The following is a 6,222-nucleotide window of genomic DNA, read 5'->3' as shown; positions in this document are numbered from 1 at the left end:
TGTGCAAACCTAACGGACAATTTGGTTATATGATTTAACCACTGCATACATAAATTATAACTAGGTATTGGACTCATACTGAGGAGTGATTAAAATGTAACTATGCCTTATAAGCAACATAATTAAATGTAGCTTTAAGCCAGATAGGCAAGAAAATAACAAAAGAATGCAGATTAAAACATGACAATATATGGTATTGTTCTATGAGTCTTGAGTGGAAACTGTCTACATTTCATGCAGTCATCTACTTGGGCTAAAAATCATGTGTAGTGGCCATCTCCTTCCAAAGACCATCTTACTTCTAATGAGTTCTCATTGAGGTCTCACGTTCTCAGTCTGAGGTCTCCAGGTCTCAAGATTTCTCAGCTTGAGGTCTCCAGTAATGATTTAAGATGGTTTATGCCTCTTTGATTGGAAGACATCACTCTCAGTATCAACTCCCTGGAATTTTCCTTCTGGATGAGTCGTTAACAGTATCTGATAGGGTCTTTTCCATCAGGGTTCGAGGGCTTTCTTTCTCAGGTATCTCTCCTGGAGATACCTGAGACCAAGCCTCTGAATTTAGACCATGTGAGGGTCATTTAGTAGAGGAAAAGCTGCTTGTTTACCTCTTAATAAGACTGGATAAATTGCCTGAGTTACCTGCAATATTTGGCTGTGATCACTTCCAATAATGTAGAGTCTAGAAGCAGAGGAGATATTCCTAGACTCGTGGGTTGGCCTGTTGCTAACTCAAAAGGGAAGATTTGATGAACCCCAGAAGTTGAGCTCATTATCATTAAAGCAAACATTAGGCCATGTGAGTTTGAGAGTCTCTGATAGTTTTGCTAATTTGAGCTTAAACTTTTTGTTTATTCTTTCTATATTTCCTGAAGATTAGAGTAATATGGACAGCAGCGTTTCTGTGTGGACTGGCAGAGCTGTACAAAGCTCTTTATCATCTCAGTAAAATGGAGATAGTTTATACTTGTACTAGAGAGAGAGTTTGGGAACATAAAATCATGTCAAATTTTGCTCTGGCAGAGCTGGAAATCTCCAAACAAGGCTTCAATCTATCCTCCAAATAAGCGAACAATTACCATACATACTCAAAACCCATTGCAGAAGGTACTTAGAAAATCTGTAAGTGTTCTAAGGGGCCCTGAGATTCTTGTTCATGCCCCATCTTTGCATTTTTACCAAGATTATACTGGTAACAAATAAGACACCGCATGCAACCTCAATAATCTTAGTGAAATTTCTCCATCAATGTTGATTGAGTGCAGTAGCCAATTTTTCTTTGCTTAGGTAGTTAATTGCATATTAAATGTTTGAAACATCCCGTTTAAGGTCCTCTGGCGCTACTAAGCATCTATCCTAGAGTGTGAGAGATTTTCCTCTTGCAATTTACCTGCATGTTTATCTTAGTAACGGTTTGCCAACTGTGGAACCAATTGTTGACATTCTATAAGAACCTGTTTGAACCCGTCAGAAGGTTTGATTATGAGGACCAGGATCTTAGTGAGGGCTCCATGCTGGGGCTTCCTGGTATCCCCATCTTGTATTAGTGTTTGTTTTTTTAATAGCCACATCTTTAGCAAGCTTTACAATACTCAAAAGTTCTTTTATTTGCTGACCGTTTTTAGTAGAGGCTCCTGCTGAGATTGAGAACCCTGTTTGTTCACAAACAAGACCAAGAACTACACACAAAGCATACCTGCCACCAGCACTCTCCTATCTCACTCAAACTGACCAGATCTGTAGAGCGAAATGAGTCCTGTCATCTGGCAGATTTTGCCTCTGGTAGTGATTATAAGGGTGAAGTATGTCACATCATGTGCCATCTGATATTCCTTTGTCCCAGTCTTAAAGTACAGCACATCAAAGAACAAGATGAAACATGGATTTTTAAAAAGAGATTACTAATACATCTATTTAGGGCATAGTTTGTAAACAAAGACAGTACACAGCTTCTTAAGGTAATGGAAAAAGTAGCAATTTTGAAAGTATTGCCATAAGTAATAAAGATGTGAGGTGCTGATGTGAAATAATATTTCATAGGAATTTAAGCCTCTTTGCTGAAAAGTATGTATTTTCAATTTTGTGTATTTTCAGTAAAGGTTATCCAGCATGAGGGACTATGAAACTTAAAGGAGACCCTAACCTAAACCAAGCCAGCAGAGGCTTCCAGTAATTTAGCTGTTGTGGCTATTGCCGCTGGGTGAAGATACAGACTTCAATGAGCTGGTCCCTGGGGATTCTCCCGAAATGCATTTAGAACACCAAGAGCTTATCCCCAGCACTCATATACAAACTGGTAGAGAGTTCTGTGATAATTAGGTAGGCCTAAAGTGGGAGGTTATTGGAAGGCTAATTTTAACTCACAAAAATCTCTTTGTGATTAGGTTCTTAGGGCTCAGTTTTGGCTACTCATAAAGTGGGTAAGTCAGAGAGATGGGAAATTTTGGAAAATTTTGGAATGTTCTGCAATAAGCATCCAAGGAAACCCAGGAATCCTCTTAATGATCTCTTAACTACTAGCCTGAAAAGTTTTGGATAGCTTATAATCTATCAGGCATAAAGGATTCATCTTCTTGGGATAAATTGCATCATAGGTAACGAACTTAGACAAAATTCTAACTTCTCTTTGGAAATTGTATGACCTTTCTGAGCTAAAACAAAGTAGATAGGTAGAATAAGTCTTAGAGCTTGCTTTGTCTTTAGAACACAGTCACTGGTCATTCATATTATCTATTGATAAGAGTGGAATCACAGAAATTTAGGGTCCTTGAAATCGTTGTGAAAAGTAGGAAGGTATCTAAGTAAATCCAGGGGATATAGTACAAGTGTGCTGTTGATTTTGCCTAGGGTGTACCAACAAGTATAGAGTATTTTAATACAAAGGCACTATAACAAAAAAGTAGAACACAAATCTGCCACTATAAGATATGCAGCCTCAAGGACTCAGTGGAAATAAGATGGTATTTGGGTGGGGTATGATAAAGAAACAGCGATTATTCTATTTATGGTTCTGAAGTCCCGAAAAAATCTGCTATCTCTGCCACTGGGTTTTTGAGCATGGAGTGTAAAAGAATTATAAGGGCTGTTACAAAGTTTTTAGCTATTATTTTAGTCCTTTAGTCCTTTTTAATCTCTTGGTTTTAGAAGAGATTGTGCAAGTTGGGTAGCAGTTAAGGTGGATAAATCTGAGTCTTAACCGGGTTTATCCATAAGAATGTCAAGCACTTCCTTGAGATCTTCAATTTTGGCTTGATTTAGATTCAATAGTAGTCGTGAATCAATGTCCAGATTATCTATGGTTTCTTTATGAGTGAGGGAGTCAGAGACTCAAGGTCTAGACCATCCAGATAGCATTTAATTTACAGTTCCACCCACGTAGTAACTTCCTACCTATCATGTGAGTGAATATGGTATTACAGAGAAAGAAAGAGTGTAATTTAGTTAAAGTCCAAGGGTGGCTGTAATGGGCTGGGACGTGAGGAATATTTGATAATTATTGCAGAAACCTACCATGTGAGTAGTTTATTTTCAATGAAGAGGTTGTGTAATAGTGATAAGGTTTAAGGTTGATGATATTTAGCACCCATATCAGTTAAAAAAATTTGCAGAGTTGTCATTTAATATTTAGAGAAAGTTTTCTTTTTGACTTGAAAGATGAAATGTTTTGTGCTTGATACCCACCGGAAGCACCTTGATTTGTCACTTATTTCATGTTTTGCCCTTTGATTCTGAGCTAATGCAAAACAAGTGTTTTCCAATTTCCTTACTGCTTACAGGCGTCTTTATCAAGAGACTTCCTTATTCCGGGTTTAATGTCTGGGATAGGAGGATGTAATTTTATCTCTACTTTGATTTTTTTTAATGAAACTCCTTCAAAATGTTTAGTGAGGTGCTAGAGATCTGATAATGGGAATAATATTGCTCATTGTAGTTTTTTTTTTACATATTAAATCCTGTTTTTTTGGCTTCAGTTCCTTTCTGCAAAATGGGGAAAGGTGTGTGGGCTCATATCTGCTTCAAGGTCTACTGAGTCCTTCCTAAGGGTATTAAAGAGCCTATCTTCAATTTCTCCAATGGACACATCCTTTCTTTGCTTGCAGGACTGGATTATAAAACAATCTATTTTCACAGGGAAGACTTTAAGGGTAGTCTCCAAAAGACCTTGTCCAATATCTTCAGTTTTTCTAAAATTCTTTGTTTCCTGTAAAATTTGAAACTCTTTGGTTTCCTGTGGTCTTTTATGTCACCATTGAGACTGACCCATTTTGCCTTTTTCATGTACTTTTTTGCATCTAGGGTTATCACTAAAATATGAACTCCTTGGTATAGATTTGGGAGCCCTGGATTCTAACTTCCTAAAGATGTTTTATAATCCTCGCAAGTTTTCCTCTATTCTGCCTGTGCTTTGAAGAGCCTTTGACGGGGTCTCTCATCTCAGAGTTAGATGGCTTAAAATCAACCACAGATGTTTCCCTGTTGTGAGGGTAGTTTAACATGAAGAGGTCATTGAGCTTTGGGGTTTTCTGGCTGTCTGAAAGAGAAGAAAAATTGTTCAGAGGGAGAGATGGGGGAGAGAATAATAATAGGATAAAGTCTATTTGGTTTGAGTTATGATTTGTTGGTATCTAAAACAGAGAGAGAGTTTTTTTTTTCTTTTGCCCTGGCTAACAAATTTCATAAGAAAGCAGTTTTGAAATCTGAATTGCCTTTGGATGTTTCTCAGATTAATTAAAAATGTAGACTACTGGATGTTTGAAATTTTGATCTATTTTTATTTTAATGTACTCTTTAAAAATTTTGTTCATAGAAAAACTTCCCCCAAAGTGGCTGCTATAATTGTAACTCATCTCTGTTGAAATTATGCCATTTAAATAAGTATATGAATGTGGATTATCTTATAAACATATGGAAGAAGAAGTCCAGAGGGCGTTTGGAATTAGAATGAGACTGGAGGCATACCCTGAAAGTGTGGTAAAACGCTGAAAAAAATGTTGCTTATGACCCCTTGGGTCTCTCAACCTAATTTCTACATTGTCTAACTGTAGACCTGAAGGAATTTGCAGTTTCTTGGGGGTACATAAGATGTTAATAGGGGATTTCTCTTAGAACCAGACTAATGATCAAGACAAGATTGAGGAAAATTGTCATAGGTTTTGATAAGGACCTAGGGAAAAATTTCTCCAAAGGACAGCAGGCTGAGAAGAAATCTTACAAACTTCTCCATCCCTGGGGCTGTCTTGAGGGATCCACTTACCTGGGTCTCTCTCACTCTCTTCCCTATGAACATTCCTTATATATACACATGAAGTGGCAAAGACAAAGGCGAAGAGTAGCATCACTAGTAATAAGGCAGTTTCACCAAAGATAAATTTTTTTCAAGTCTGATCAAAGTGTTCCTGAAAAGAGTTCCTTACCCTTAGGAGACAAAATAATCTCAGTATACTGGGAGTGCAATGAAAATATATTGGGGCTCAGTCCAATTTGATTTACTTAATACACTGTTGCACTAAGAGATAGTCCTGACCAGGAAGCTAAAAGGATATCTGAGGAGGACAATGAATTAAGGTTCTGAATTAAGGTTCTTGTGCCTAGGCTGCAAAGAGGTCTCAATCTTTATGGATCTTGGTGAGATCTCCAAGATTGTTCAATACTGAATTCCTAGAAATACAACCTGAAGAATATTTTGATAAGGCAAAGCTGAGTTTATTCTTAATGTGGTAAGAGAAAGCAATCCCCTAATAGATATTAATAACATTTTGGACAAGGAAGGACAAAGTTAGAATATTTATGAGACTTTAAAGACTCATTTAAGATGGGTCTTTAAATGCCAGGGCTTGATTAGGATTTGGCAAGGATTATGATAAAAGAGTTTACTGTTGGTGGACACAGCAAAGTAAAGATTTGGAGGTGAGGGATTCAAAAAGTCTTAGAATATAAGCTATTGTCTGATGTTTTCTACTGATGAGTTAATAAGTTTCTAAGGAAGTTCTTGTAATAAATAATAAACATTATTCACAACTTTTATTTTTCTGAGCAAGAATTTACTGGAATAGTAAAGTGAAAATAGTGCCAGTGAAAATAGTGGAAAATTTAAATTGGAGGCAATTAGCCATGAGAGTATACATGATTTTGTTTCTCACAGTGTCAGTTAACATTTCCCCTCTGTGCAAATCCTTCAATAGTTTACAATTTGTTTATAATAAATGTCCGTAGAATGGCCCA

The sequence above is a fragment of the Pan troglodytes genome, chromosome 16 (genome assembly GCF_028858775.2).
Source record: "Pan troglodytes isolate AG18354 chromosome 16, NHGRI_mPanTro3-v2.0_pri, whole genome shotgun sequence".
NCBI classification, from domain to species: Eukaryota; Metazoa; Chordata; class Mammalia; order Primates; family Hominidae; genus Pan; species Pan troglodytes.
The sequence above is the reverse complement of the archived record's forward strand: the minus strand, read 5'-3'. Positions refer to the sequence as shown.